The following is a 20953-nucleotide window of genomic DNA, read 5'->3' as shown; positions in this document are numbered from 1 at the left end:
TATTACGATATAACGTATAACGTTATATAGAGTTACGATATATCGTATAACGTTATATACCATTACGATATAACGTAGAACGTTATATAGTATTACAATATAACGTATAGCGTTATATACTATTACGATATAACGTATAACGTTATATACTATTACGATATAACGTACAACGTTATCTAGCATTACGATATAACGTATAACGTTATATACTATTACGATATAACGTGTAACGTTATATATTATTACGATGCATCGTATAACGTTATATAATATTACGATATAACGTATAACGTTATATACTATTACGATATAACGTATAACGTTATATACTATTACGATATAACGTACAACGTTATCTAGCATTACGATATAACGTATAACGTTATATATTATTGCGATGCATCGTATAACGTTATATACTATTACGATATAACGTATAACGTTATATACTATTACGATATAACGTATAACGTTATATACTATTACGATAAATCATATTACGATATGTAGCATTATGTTATGACGTATTACGTTATATACTATTACGATATAACGTGTAACGTTATATATTATTACGATGCATCGTATAACGTTATATACTATTACGATATAACGTACAACGTTATCTAGCATTACGATATAACGTATAACGTTATATACTATTACGATATAACGTATAACGTTATATATTATTACGATGCATCGTATAACGTTATATGATATTACGATATAACGTATAAAGTTATATACTATTACGCTATAACGTATAACGTTATATACTATCACGATATAACGTATAACGTTATATATTATTACGATGCATCGTATAACGTTATATACTATTACGATATAACGTATAACGTTATATACTATTACGATATAACGTATAACGTTATATACTATTACGATATAACATATAACGTTACATACTATTACGATATATCTTATTACTTTATGTAGCATTATGTTATGACGTATTACGTTATATACTATTACGATATAACGTATAACGTCATATACTATTACGATATAACGTATAACGTTATATATTATTGCGATGCATCGTATAACGTTATATACTATTACGATATAACGTATAACGTTATATATTATTACGATGCATCGTATAACGTTATATAATATTACGATATAACTATAACCTTATATAGTATTACGATATAACGTATAACGTTATATATTATTACGATGCAACGTATAACGTTATATACTATAACGATATATCTTATCACGTGATGTAGCATTATGTTATAACGTGTTACGTTATATACTATTACGTTATAATGTATAACGTTACATACTATTACGATATAACGTATAACGTCATATACTATTACGATATAACGTATAACGTTATATATTATTGCGATGCATCGTATAACGTCATATAATATTACGATATAACTATAACCTTATATAGTATTACGATATAACGTATAACGTTATATATTATTACGATGCAACGTATAACGTTAAATACTATTACGATATAACGTATAACGTTATATACTATTACGATATATCTTATAACGTTATGTAGCATTATGTTATAACGTATTACGTTATATACTATTACGATATAACGTATAACGTTATATACAACTACGATATAACGTATAACGTTATATACTATTACGATATAACGTACAACGTTATCTAGCATTACGATATAACGTATAACGTTATATACTATTACGATATAATGTATAACGTTACGTACTATTACGATATAAATTATAACTTTAATATACTATTACGCTATAACGTATAACGTTATATACTATTACGATATAACGTGTAACGTTATATATTATTACGATGCATCGTATAACGTTATATAATATTACGATATAACGTATAACGTTATATATTATTGCGATGCATCGTATAACGTTATATACTATTACGATATAACGTATAACGTTATATATTATTACGATGCATCGTATAACGTTATATAATATTACGATATAACTATAACCTTATATAGTATTACGATATAAGGTATAACGTTATATATTATTACGATGCAACGAATAACGTTATATACTATAACGATATATCTTATCACGTGATGTAGCATTATGTTATAACGTGTTACGTTATATACTATTACGTTATAACGTATAACGTTATATATTATTACGATGCATCGTATAACTTTATATACTATTACGATATAACGTATAACGTTATATAGAGTTACGATATAACGTATAACGTTATATACCATTACGATATAACGTAGAACGTTATATAGTATTACAATATAACGTATAGCGTTATATACTATTACGATATAACGTATAACGTTATATACTATTACGATATAACGTACAACGTTATCTAGCATTACGATATAACGTATAACGTTATATACTATTACGATATAACGTGTAACGTTATATATTATTACGATGCATCGTATAACGTTATATAATATTACGATATAACGTATAACGTTATATACTATTACGATATAACGTATAACGTTATATACTATTACGATATAACGTACAACGTTATCTAGCATTACGATATAACGTATAACGTTATATATTATTGCGATGCATCGTATAACGTTATATACTATTACGATATAACGTATAACGTTATATACTATTACGATATAACGTATAACGTTATATACTATTACGATAAATCATATTACGATATGTAGCATTATGTTATGACGTATTACGTTATATACTATTACGATATAACGTATAACGTTATATATTATTACGATGCATCGTATAACGTTATATAATATTACGATATAACGCATAACGTTATATACTATTACGATATAACGTGTAACGTTATATATTATTACGATGCATCGTATAACGTTATATACTATTACGATATAACGTACAACGTTATCTAGCATTACGATATAACGTATAACGTTATATACTATTACGATATAACGTATAACGTTATATATTATTACGATGCATCGTATAACGTTATATGATATTACGATATAACGTATAAAGTTATATACTATTACGCTATAACGTATAACGTTATATACTATCACGATATAACGTATAACGTTATATATTATTACGATGCATCGTATAACGTTATATACTATTACGATATAACGTATAACGTTATATACTATTACGATAAATCATATTACGATATGTAGCATTATGTTATGACGTATTACGTTATATACTATTACGATATAACGTATAACGTTATATATTATTACGATGCATCGTATAACGTTATATAATATTACGATATAACGCATAACGTTATATACTATTACGATATAACGTGTAACGTTATATATTATTACGATGCATCGTATAACGTTATATACTATTACGATATAACGTACAACGTTATCTAGCATTACGATATAACGTATAACGTTATATACTATTACGATATAACGTATAACGTTATATATTATTACGATGCATCGTATAACGTTATATGATATTACGATATAACGTATAAAGTTATATACTATTACGCTATAACGTATAACGTTATATACTATCACGATATAACGTATAACGTTATATATTATTACGATGCATCGTATAACGTTATATAATATTACGATATAACGTATAACGTTATATACTATTACGATATAACGTGTAACGTTATATACTATTACGATGCATCGTATAACGTTATATACTATTACGGTATAACGTACAACGTTATCTAGCATTACGATATAACGTATAACGTTATATACTATTACGATATAACGTATAACGTTATATACTATTACGATATAACGTACAACGTTATCTAGCATTACGATATAACGTATAACGCTACATACTATTACGATATAATGTATAACGTTACATACTATTACGATATAACGTATAACGTCATATACTATTACGATATAACGTATAACGTTATATATTATTACGATGCATCGTATAACTTTATATACTATTACGATATAACGTATAACGTTATATACTATAACGATATATCTTATCACGTGATGTAGCATTATGTTATAACGTGTTACGTTATATACTATTACGTTATAACGTATAACGTTATATATTATTACGATGCATCGTATAACTTTATATACTATTACGATATAACGTATAACGTTATATAGAGTTACGATATAACGTATAACGTTATATACCATTACGATATAACGTAGAACGTTATATAGTATTACAATATAACGTATAGCGTTATATACTATTACGATATAACGTATAACGTTATATACTATTACGATATAACGTACAACGTTATCTAGCATTACGATATAACGTATAACGTTATATACTATTACGATATAACGTGTAACGTTATATATTATTACGATGCATCGTATAACGTTATATAATATTACGATATAACGTATAACGTTATATACTATTACGATATAACGTATAACGTTATATACTATTACGATATAACGTACAACGTTATCTAGCATTACGATATAACGTATAACGTTATATATTATTGCGATGCATCGTATAACGTTATATACTATTACGATATAACGTATAACGTTATATACTATTACGATATAACGTATAACGTTATATACTATTACGATAAATCATATTACGATATGTAGCATTATGTTATGACGTATTACGTTATATACTATTACGATATAACGTATAACGTTATATATTATTACGATGCATCGTATAACGTTATATAATATTACGATATAACGCATAACGTTATATACTATTACGATATAACGTGTAACGTTATATATTATTACGATGCATCGTATAACGTTATATACTATTACGATATAACGTATAACGTTATCTAGCATTACGATATAACGTATAACGTTATATACTATTACGATATAACGTATAACGTTATATATTATTACGATGCATCGTATAACGTTATATGATATTACGATATAACGTATAAAGTTATATACTATTACGCTATAACGTATAACGTTATATACTATCACGATATAACGTATAACGTTATATATTATTACGATGCATCGTATAACGTTATATACTATTACGATATAACGTATAACGTTATATACTATTACGATAAATCATATTACGATATGTAGCATTATGTTATGACGTATTACGTTATATACTATTACGATATAACGTATAACGTTATATATTATTACGATGCATCGTATAACGTTATATAATATTACGATATAACGCATAACGTTATATACTATTACGATATAACGTGTAACGTTATATATTATTAGGATGCATCGTATAACGTTATATACTATTACGATATAACGTACAACGTTATCTAGCATTACGATATAACGTATAACGTTATATACTATTACGATATAACGTATAACGTTATATATTATTACGATGCATCGTATAACGTTATATGATATTACGATATAACGTATAAAGTTATATACTATTACGCTATAACGTATAACGTTATATACTATCACGATATAACGTATAACGTTATATATTATTACGATGCATCGTATAACGTTATATACTATTACGCTATAACGTATAACGTTATATACTATTACGATATAACGTGCAACGTTATATATTATTACGATGCATCGTATATCGTTATATAATATTACGATATAACGTATAACGTTATATATTATTGCGATGCATCGTATAACGTTATATACTATTACGATATAACGTATAACGTTATATATTATTACGATGCATCGTATAACGTTATATAATATTACGATATAACTATAACCTTATATAGTATTACGATATAACGTATAACGTTATATATTATTACGATGCAACGTATAACGTTATATACTATAACGATATATCTTATCACGTGATGTAGCATTATGTTATAACGTGTTACGTTATATACTATTACGTTATAACGTATAACGTTATATATTATTACGATGCATCGTATAACTTTATATACTATTACGATATAACGTATAACGTTATATAGAGTTACGATATAACGTATAACGTTATATACCATTACGATATAACGTAGAACGTTATATAGTATTACGATATAACGTATAACGTTATATACTATTACGATATAACGTATAACGTTATATACTATTACGATATAACGTATAACGTTATATACAATTACGATATAACGTGTAACGTTATATATTATTACGATGCATCGTATAACGTTATATAATATTACGATATAACGTATAACGTTATATATTATTGCGATGCATCGTATAACGTTATATACTATTACGATATAACGTATAACGTTATATATTATTACGATGCATCGTATAACGTTATATAATATTACGATATAACTATAACCTTATATAGTATTACGATATAACGTATAACGTTATATATTATTACGATGCATCGTATAACGTTATATAATATTACGATATAACGTATAACGTTATATATTATTGCGATGCATCGTATAACGTTATATACTATTACGATATAACGTATAACGTTATATATTATTACGATGCATCGTATAACGTTATATAATATTACGATATAACGTATAACGTTATATACTATTACGATATAACGTATAACGTTATATACTATTACGATATAACGTACAACGTTATCTAGCATTACGATATAAGGTATAACGTTATATACTATTACGATATAACGTATAACGTTATATACTATTACGATATAACGTACAACGTTATCTAGCATTACGATATAACGTATAACGTTATATACTATTACGATATAACGTGTAACGTTATACATTATTACGATGCATCGTATAACGTTATATACTATTACGATATAACTTATAACGTTATATAGTGTTACGATATAACGTAGAGCGTTATATAGTATTACGATATAACGTATAACGTTATATACTATTACGATGCACCTTATTACTTTATGCAGCATTATGTTATGACGTATTACGTTATATACTATTACGATACAACGTATAACGTTATATACTATTACGATATAACGTATAACGTTATATAGTATTACGATATAAAGTATAACGTTATATACTATTACGATATAACGTATAACGGTATATACTATTACGATATAACGTATAACGTTATATACTATTACGATATAACGTACAACGTTATCTAGCATTACGATATAACGTATAACGTTATATACTATTACGATATAACGTATAACGTTATATACTATTACGATATAACGTATAACGTTATATACTATTACGATATAACGTATAACGTTATATACTATTACGATATAACGTACAACGTTATCTAGCATTACGATATAGCGTATAACGTTATATACTATTACGATATAACGTATAACGTTATATACTATTACGATATAACGTATAACGTTATCTACTATTACGATATAACGTACAACGTTATCTAGCACTACGATATAACGTATAACGTTATATACTATTACGATATAACGTGTAACGTTATACATTATTGCGATGCATCGTATAACGTTATATACTATTACGATATAACGTGTAACGTTATACATTATTGCGATGCATCGTATAACGTTATATACTATTACGATATAACTTATAACGTTATATAGTTTTACGATATAACGTAAAACGTTATATACTATTACGATATAACGTATAACGTTATATACTATTACGATATAACGTACAACGTTATCTAGCATTACGATATAACGTATAACGTTATATATTATTGCGATGCATCGTATAACGTTATATACTATTACGATATAACGTATAACGTTATATACTATTACGATATAACGTATAACGTTATATACTATTACGATAAATCATATTACGATATGTAGCATTATGTTATGACGTATTACGTTATATACTATTACGATATAACGTATAACGTTATATATTATTACGATGCATCGTATAACGTTATATAATATTACGATATAACGCATAACGTTATATACTATTACGATATAACGTGTAACGTTATATATTATTACGATGCATCGTATAACGTTATATACTATTACGATATAACGTACAACGTTATCTAGCATTACGATATAACGTATAACGTTATATACTATTACGATATAACGTATAACGTTATATATTATTACGATGCATCGTATAACGTTATATGATATTACGATATAACGTATAAAGTTATATACTATTACGCTATAACGTATAACGTTATATACTATCACGATATAACGTATAACGTTATATATTATTACGATGCATCGTATAACGTTATATACTATTACGATATAACGTATAACGTTATATACTATTACGATATAACGTATAACGTTATATACTATTACGATATAACATATAACGTTACATACTATTACGATATATCTTATTACTTTATGTAGCATTATGTTATGACGTATTACGTTATATACTATTACGATATAACGTATAACGTCATATACTATTACGATATAACGTATAACGTTATATATTATTGCGATGCATCGTATAACGTTATATACTATTACGATATAACGTATAACGTTATATATTATTACGATGCATCGTATAACGTTATATAATATTACGATATAACTATAACCTTATATAGTATTACGATATAACGTATAACGTTATATATTATTACGATGCAACGTATAACGTTAAATACTATTACGATATAACGTATAACGTTATATACTATTACGATATATCTTATAACGTTATGTAGCATTATGTTATAACGTATTACGTTATATACTATTACGATATAACGTATAACGTTATATACAACTACGATATAACGTATAACGTTATATACTATTACGATATAACGTACAACGTTATCTAGCATTACGATATAACGTATAACGTTATATACTATTACGATATAATGTATAACGTTACGTACTATTACGATATAAATTATAACTTTAATATACTATTACGCTATAACGTATAACGTTATATACTATTACGATATAACGTGTAACGTTATATATTATTACGATGCATCGTATAACGTTATATAATATTACGATATAACGTATAACGTTATATATTATTGCGATGCATCGTATAACGTTATATACTATTACGATATAACGTATAACGTCATATATTATTACGATGCATCGTATAACGTTATATAATATTACGATATTACTATAACCTTATATAGTATTACGATATAAGGTATAACGTTATATATTATTACGATGCAACGAATAACGTTATATACTATAACGATATATCTTATCACGTGATGTAGCATTATGTTATAACGTGTTACGTTATATACTATTACGTTATAACGTATAACGTTATATATTATTACGATGCATCGTATAACTTTATATACTATTACGATATAACGTATAACGTTATATATTATTACGATGCATCGTATAACGTTATATAATATTACGATATAACTATAACCTTATATAGTATTACGATATAACGTATAACGTTATATATTATTACGATGCAACGTATAACGTTATATACTATAACGATATATCTTATCACGTGATGTAGCATTATGTTATAACGTCTTACGTTATATACTATTACGTTATAATGTATAACGTTACATACTATTACGATATAACGTATAACGTCATATACTATTACGATATAACGTATAACGTTATATATTATTGCGATGCATCGTATAACGTTATATAATATTACGATATAACTATAACCTTATATAGTATTACGATATAACGTATAACGTTATATATTATTACGATGCAACGTATAACGTTAAATACTATTACGATATAACGTATAACGTTATATACTATTACGATATATCTTATAACGTTATGTAGCATTATGTTATAACGTATTACGTTATATACTATTACGATATAACGTATAACGTTATATACAACTACGATATAACGTATAACGTTATATACTATTACGATATAACGTACAACGTTATCTAGCATTACGATATAACGTATAACGTTATATACTATTACGATATAATGTATAACGTTACGTACTATTACGATATAAATTATAACTTTAATATACTATTACGCTATAACGTATAACGTTATATACTATTACGATATAACGTGTAACGTTATATATTATTACGATGCATCGTATAACGTTATATAATATTACGATATAACGTATAACGTTATATATTATTGCGATGCATCGTATAACGTTATATACTATTACGATATAACGTATAACGTTATACATTATTACGATGCATCGTATAACGTTATATAATATTACGATATAACTATAACCTTATATAGTATTACGATATAAGGTATAACGTTATATATTATTACGATGCAACGTATAACGTTATATACTATAACGATATATGTTATCACGTGATGTAGCATTATGTTATAACGTGTTACGTTATATACTATTACGTTATAACGTATAACGTTATATATTATTACGATGCATCGTATAACTTTATATACTATTACGATATAACGTATAACGTTATATAGAGTTACGATATATCGTATAACGTTATATACCATTACGATATAACGTAGAACGTTATATAGTATTACAATATAACGTATAGCGTTATATACTATTACGATATAACGTATAACGTTATATACTATTACGATATAACGTACAACGTTATCTAGCATTACGATATAACGTATAACGTTATATACTATTACGATATAACGTGTAACGTTATATATTATTACGATGCATCGTATAACGTTATATAATATTACGATATAACGTATAACGTTATATACTATTACGATATAACGTATAACGTTATATACTATTACGATATAACGTACAACGTTATCTAGCATTACGATATAACGTATAACGTTATATATTATTGCGATGCATCGTATAACGTTATATACTATTACGATATAACGTATAACGTTATATACTATTACGATATAACGTATAACGTTATATACTATTACGATAAATCATATTACGATATGTAGCATTATGTTATGACGTATTACGTTATATACTATTACGATATAACGTGTAACGTTATATATTATTACGATGCATCGTATAACGTTATATACTATTACGATATAACGTACAACGTTATCTAGCATTACGATATAACGTATAACGTTATATACTATTACGATATAACGTATAACGTTATATATTATTACGATGCATCGTATAACGTTATATGATATTACGATATAACGTATAAAGTTATATACTATTACGCTATAACGTATAACGTTATATACTATCACGATATAACGTATAACGTTATATATTATTACGATGCATCGTATAACGTTATATACTATTACGATATAACGTATAACGTTATATACTATTACGATATAACGTATAACGTTATATACTATTACGATATAACATATAACGTTACATACTATTACGATATATCTTATTACTTTATGTAGCATTATGTTATGACGTATTACGTTATATACTATTACGATATAACGTATAACGTCATATACTATTACGATATAACGTATAACGTTATATATTATTGCGATGCATCGTATAACGTTATATACTATTACGATATAACGTATAACGTTATATATTATTACGATGCATCGTATAACGTTATATAATATTACGATATAACTATAACCTTATATAGTATTACGATATAACGTATAACGTTATATATTATTACGATGCAACGTATAACGTTATATACTATAACGATATATCTTATCACGTGATGTAGCATTATGTTATAACGTGTTACGTTATATACTATTACGTTATAATGTATAACGTTACATACTATTACGATATAACGTATAACGTCATATACTATTACGATATAACGTATAACGTTATATATTATTGCGATGCATCGTATAACGTCATATAATATTACGATATAACTATAACCTTATATAGTATTACGATATAACGTATAACGTTATATATTATTACGATGCAACGTATAACGTTAAATACTATTACGATATAACGTATAACGTTATATACTATTACGATATATCTTATAACGTTATGTAGCATTATGTTATAACGTATTACGTTATATACTATTACGATATAACGTATAACGTTATATACAACTACGATATAACGTATAACGTTATATACTATTACGATATAACGTACAACGTTATCTAGCATTACGATATAACGTATAACGTTATATACTATTACGATATAATGTATAACGTTACGTACTATTACGATATAAATTATAACTTTAATATACTATTACGCTATAACGTATAACGTTATATACTATTACGATATAACGTGTAACGTTATATATTATTACGATGCATCGTATAACGTTATATAATATTACGATATAACGTATAACGTTATATATTATTGCGATGCATCGTATAACGTTATATACTATTACGATATAACGTATAACGTTATATATTATTACGATGCATCGTATAACGTTATATAATATTACGATATAACTATAACCTTATATAGTATTACGATATAAGGTATAACGTTATATATTATTACGATGCAACGAATAACGTTATATACTATAACGATATATCTTATCACGTGATGTAGCATTATGTTATAACGTGTTACGTTATATACTATTACGTTATAACGTATAACGTTATATATTATTACGATGCATCGTATAACTTTATATACTATTACGATATAACGTATAACGTTATATAGAGTTACGATATAACGTATAACGTTATATACCATTACGATATAACGTAGAACGTTATATAGTATTACAATATAACGTATAGCGTTATATACTATTACGATATAACGTATAACGTTATATACTATTACGATATAACGTACAACGTTATCTAGCATTACGATATAACGTATAACGTTATATACTATTACGATATAACGTGTAACGTTATATATTATTACGATGCATCGTATAACGTTATATAATATTACGATATAACGTATAACGTTATATACTATTACGATATAACGTATAACGTTATATACTATTACGATATAACGTACAACGTTATCTAGCATTACGATATAACGTATAACGTTATATATTATTGCGATGCATCGTATAACGTTATATACTATTACGATATAACGTATAACGTTATATACTATTACGATATAACGTATAACGTTATATACTATTACGATAAATCATATTACGATATGTAGCATTATGTTATGACGTATTACGTTATATACTATTACGATATAACGTATAACGTTATATATTATTACGATGCATCGTATAACGTTATATAATATTACGATATAACGCATAACGTTATATACTATTACGATATAACGTGTAACGTTATATATTATTACGATGCATCGTATAACGTTATATACTATTACGATATAACGTACAACGTTATCTAGCATTACGATATAACGTATAACGTTATATACTATTACGATATAACGTATAACGTTATATATTATTACGATGCATCGTATAACGTTATATGATATTACGATATAACGTATAAAGTTATATACTATTACGCTATAACGTATAACGTTATATACTATCACGATATAACGTATAACGTTATATATTATTACGATGCATCGTATAACGTTATATACTATTACGATATAACGTATAACGTTATATACTATTACGATAAATCATATTACGATATGTAGCATTATGTTATGACGTATTACGTTATATACTATTACGATATAACGTATAACGTTATATATTATTACGATGCATCGTATAACGTTATATAATATTACGATATAACGCATAACGTTATATACTATTACGATATAACGTGTAACGTTATATATTATTACGATGCATCGTATAACGTTATATACTATTACGATATAACGTACAACGTTATCTAGCATTACGATATAACGTATAACGTTATATACTATTACGATATAACGTATAACGTTATATATTATTACGATGCATCGTATAACGTTATATGATATTACGATATAACGTATAAAGTTATATACTATTACGCTATAACGTATAACGTATTATACTATCACGATATAACGTATAACGTTATATATTATTACGATGCATCGTATAACGTTATATAATATTACGATATAACGTATAACGTTATATACTATTACGATATAACGTGTAACGTTATATACTATTACGATGCATCGTATAACGTTATATACTATTACGGTATAACGTACAACGTTATCTAGCATTACGATATAACGTATAACGTTATATACTATTACGATATAACGTATAACGTTATATACTATTACGATATAACGTACAACGTTATCTAGCATTACGATATAACGTATAACGCTACATACTATTACGATATAATGTATAACGTTACATACTATTACGATATAACGTATAACGTCATATACTATTACGATATAACGTATAACGTTATATATTATTACGATGCATCGTATAACTTTATATACTATTACGATATAACGTATAACGTTATATACAACTACGATATAACGTATAACGTTATATACTATTACGATATAACGTACAACGTTATCTAGCATTTCGATATAACGTATAACGTTATATACTATTACGATATAATGTATAACGTTACGTACTATTACGATATAACTTATAACTTTAATATACTATTACGCTATAACGTATAACGTTATATACTATTACGATATAACGTGCAACGTTATATATTATTACGATGCATCGTATATCGTTATATAATATTACGATATAACGTATAACGTTATATATTATTGCGATGCATCGTATAACGTTATATACTATTACGATATAACGTATAACGTTATATATTATTACGGTGCATCGTATAACGTTATATAATATTACGATATAACTATAACCTTATATAGTATTACGATATAACGTATAACGTTATATATTATTACGATGCAACGTATAACGTTATATACTATAACGATATATCTTATCACGTGATGTAGCATTATGTTATAACGTGTTACGTTATATACTATTACGTTATAACGTATAACGTTATATATTATTACGATGCATCGTATAACTTTATATACTATTACGATATAACGTATAACGTTATATAGAGTTACGATATAACGTATAACGTTATATACCATTACGATATAACGTAGAACGTTATATAGTATTACGATATAACGTATAACGTTATATACTATTACGATATAACGTATAACGTTATATACTATTACGATATAACGTATAACGTTATATACAATTACGATATAACGTGTAACGTTATATATTATTACGATGCATCGTATAACGTTATATAATATTACGATATAACGTATAACGTTATATATTATTGCGATGCATCGTATAACGTTATATACTATTACGATATAACGTATAACGTTATATATTATTACGATGCATCGTATAACGTTATATAATATTACGATATAACTATAACCTTATATAGTATTACGATATAACGTATAACGTTATATATTATTACGATGCATCGTATAACGTTATATAATATTACGATATAACGTATAACGTTATATATTATTGCGATGCATCGTATAACGTTATATACTATTACGATATAACGTATAACGTTATATATTATTACGATGCATCGTATAACGTTATATAATATTACGATATAACGTATAACGTTATATACTATTACGATATAACGTATAACGTTATATACTATTACGATATAACGTACAACGTTATCTAGCATTACGATATAAGGTATAACGTTATATACTATTACGATATAACGTATAACGTTATATACTATTACGATATAACGTACAACGTTATCTAGCATTACGATATAACGTATAACGTTATATACTATTACGATATAACGTGTAACGTTATACATTATTACGATGCATCGTATAACGTTATATACTATTACGATATAACTTATAACGTTATATAGTGTTACGATATAACGTAGAGCGTTATATAGTATTACGATATAACGTATAACGTTATATACTATTACGATGCACCTTATTACTTTATGCAGCATTATGTTATGACGTATTACGTTATATACTATTACGATACAACGTATAACGTTATATACTATTACGATATAACGTATAACGTTATATAGTATTACGATATAAAGTATAACGTTATATACTATTACGATATAACGTATAACGTTATATACTATTACGATATAACGTATTACGTTATATACTGTTACGATATAACGTACAACGTTATCTAGCATTACGATATAACGTATAACGTTATATACTATTACGATATAACGTATAACGTTATATACTATTACGATATAACGTATAACGTTATATACTATTACGATATAACGTATAACGTTATATACTATTACGATATAACGTACAACGTTATCTAGCATTACGATATAGCGTATAACGTTATATACTATTACGATATAACGTATAACGTTATATACTATTACGATATAACGTATAACGTTATCTACTATTACGATATAACGTACAACGTTATCTAGCACTACGATATAACGTATAACGTTATATACTATTACGATATAACGTGTAACGTTATACATTATTGCGATGCATCGTATAACGTTATATACTATTACGATATAACGTGTAACGTTATACATTATTGCGATGCATCGTATAACGTTATATACTATTACGATATAACTTATAACGTTATATAGTTTTACGATATAACGTAAAACGTTATATACTATTACGATATAACGTATAACGTTATATACTATTACGATATAACGTACAACGTTATCTAGCATTACGATATAACGTATAACGTTATATATTATTGCGATGCATCGTATAACGTTATATACTATTACGATATAACGTATAACGTTATATACTATTACGATATAACGTATAACGTTATATACTATTACGATAAATCATATTACGATATGTAGCATTATGTTATGACGTATTACGTTATATACTATTACGATATAACGTATAACGTTATATATTATTACGATGCATCGTATAACGTTATATAATATTACGATATAACGCATAACGTTATATACTATTACGATATAACGTGTAACGTTATATATTATTACGATGCATCGTATAACGTTATATACTATTACGATATAACGTACAACGTTATCTAGCATTACGATATAACGTATAACGTTATATACTATTACGATATAACGTATAACGTTATATATTATTACGATGCATCGTATAACGTTATATGATATTACGATATAACGTATAAAGTTATATACTATTACGCTATAACGTATAACGTTATATACTATCACGATATAACGTATAACGTTATATATTATTACGATGCATCGTATAACGTTATATACTATTACGATATAACGTATAACGTTATATACTATTACGATATAACGTATAACGTTATATACTATTACGATATAACATATAACGTTACATACTATTACGATATATCTTATTACTTTATGTAGCATTATGTTATGACGTATTACGTTATATACTATTACGATATAACGTATAACGTCATATACTATTACGATATAACGTATAACGTTATATATTATTACGATGCATCGTATAACGTTATATACTATTACGATATAACGTATAACGTTATATATTATTACGATGCATCGTATAACGTTATATAATATTACGATATAACTATAACCTTATATAGTATTACGATATAACGTATAACGTTATATATTATTACGATGCAACGTATAACGTTAAATACTATTACGATATAACGTATAACGTTATATACTATTACGATATATCTTATAACGTTATGTAGCATTATGTTATAACGTATTACGTTATATACTATTACGATATAACGTATAACGTTATATACAACTACGATATAACGTATAACGTTATATACTATTACGATATAACGTACAACGTTATCTAGCATTACGATATAACGTATAACGTTATATACTATTACGATATAATGTATAACGTTACGTACTATTACGATATAAATTATAACTTTAATATACTATTACGCTATAACGTATAACGTTATATACTATTACGATATAACGTGTAACGTTATATATTATTACGATGCATCGTATAACGTTATATAATATTACGATATAACGTATAACGTTATATATTATTGCGATGCATCGTATAACGTTATATACTATTACGATATAACGTATAACGTCATATATTATTACGATGCATCGTATAACGTTATATAATATTACGATATAACTATAACCTTATATAGTATTACGATATAAGGTATAACGTTATATATTATTACGATGCAACGAATAACGTTATATACTATAACGATATATCTTATCACGTGATGTAGCATTATGTTATAACGTGTTACGTTATATACTATTACGTTATAACGTATAACGTTATATATTATTACGATGCATCGTATAACTTTATATACTATTACGATATAACGTATAACGTTATATAGAGTTACGATATAACGTATAACGTTATATACCATTACGATATAACGTAGAACGTTATATAGTATTACAATATAACGTATAGCGTTATATACTATTACGATATAACGTATAACGTTATATACTATTACGATATAACGTACAACGTTATCTAGCATTACGATATAACGTATAACGTTATATACTATTACGATATAACGTGTAACGTTATATATTATTACGATGCATCGTATAACGTTATATAATATTACGATATAACGTATAACGTTATATACTATTACGATATAACGTATAACGTTATATACTATTACGATATAACGTACAACGTTATCTAGCATTACGATATAACGTATAACGTTATATATTATTGCGATGCATCGTATAACGTTATATACTATTACGATATAACGTATAACGTTATATACTATTACGATATAACGTATAACGTTATATACTATTACGATAAATCATATTACGATATGTAGCATTATGTTATGACGTATTACGTTATATACTATTACGATATAACGTATAACGTTATATATTATTACGATGCATCGTATAACGTTATATAATATTACGATATAACGCATAACGTTATATACTATTACGATATAACGTGTAACGTTATATATTATTACGATGCATCGTATAACGTTATATACTATTACGATATAACGTACAACGTTATCTAGCATTACGATATAACGTATAACGTTATATACTATTACGATATAACGTATAACGTTATATATTATTACGATGCATCGTATAACGTTATATGATATTACGATATAACGTATAACGTTATATACAACTACGATATAACGTATAACGTTATATACTATTACGATATAACGTATAACGTTATATACTATTACGATATAACGTACAACGTTATCTAGCATTTCGATATAACGTATAACGTTATATACTATTACGATATAATGTATAACGTTACGTACTATTACGATATAACTTATAACTTTAATATACTATTACGCTATAACGTATAACGTTATATACTATTACGATATAACGTGCAACGTTATATATTATTACGATGCATCGTATATCGTTATATAATATTACGATATAACGTATAACGTTATATATTATTGCGATGCATCGTATAACGTTATATACTATTACGATATAACGTATAACGTTATATATTATTACGATGCATCGTATAACGTTATATAATATTACGATATAACTATAACCTTATATAGTATTACGATATAACGTATAACGTTATATATTATTACGATGCAACGTATAACGTTATATACTATAACGATATATCTTATCACGTGATGTAGCATTATGTTATAACGTGTTACGTTATATACTATTACGTTATAACGTATAACGTTATATATTATTACGATGCATCGTATAACTTTATATACTATTACGATATAACGTATAACGTTATATAGAGTTACGATATAACGTATAACGTTATATACCATTACGATATAACGTAGAACGTTATATAGTATTACGATATAACGTATAACGTTATATACTATTACGATATAACGTATAACGTTATATACTATTACGATATAACGTATAACGTTATATACAATTACGATATAACGTGTAACGTTATATATTATTACGATGCATCGTATAACGTTATATAATATTACGATATAACGTATAACGTTATATATTATTGCGATGCATCGTATAACGTTATATACTATTACGATATAACGTATAACGTTATATATTATTACGATGCATCGTATAACGTTATATAATATTACGATATAACTATAACCTTATATACTATTACGATATAACGTATAACGTTATATATTATTACGATGCATCGTATAACGTTATATAATATTACGATATAACGTATAACGTTATATATTATTGCGATGCATCGTATAACGTTATATACTATTACGATATAACGTATAACGTTATATATTATTACGATGCATCGTATAACGTTATATAATATTACGATATAACGTATAACGTTATATACTATTACGATATAACGTATAACGTTATATACTATTACGATATAACGTACAACGTTATCTAGCATTACGATATAAGGTATAACGTTATATACTATTACGATATAACGTATAACGTTATATACTATTACGATATAACGTACAACGTTATCTAGCATTACGATATAACGTATAACGTTATATACTATTACGATATAACGTGTAACGTTATACATTATTACGATGCATCGTATAACGTTATATACTATTACGATATAACTTATAACGTTATATAGTGTTACGATATAACGTAGAGCGTTATATAGTATTACGATATAACGTATAACGTTATATACTATTACGATGCACCTTATTACTTTATGCAGCATTATGTTATGACGTATTACGTTATATACTATTACGATATAACGTATAACGTTATATACTATTACGATATAACGTATAACGTTATATAGTATTACGATATAAAGTATAACGTTATATACTATTACGATATAACGTATAACGGTATATACTATTACGATATAACGTATAACGTTATATACTATTACGATATAACGTACAACGTTATCTAGCATTACGATATAACGTATAACGTTA

Source organism: Bombus terrestris, chromosome 10 (assembly GCF_910591885.1).
Source record: "Bombus terrestris chromosome 10, iyBomTerr1.2, whole genome shotgun sequence".
Lineage (NCBI taxonomy): Eukaryota > Metazoa > Arthropoda > Insecta > Hymenoptera > Apidae > Bombus > Bombus terrestris.
This window is presented reverse-complemented; position numbering follows the sequence as displayed.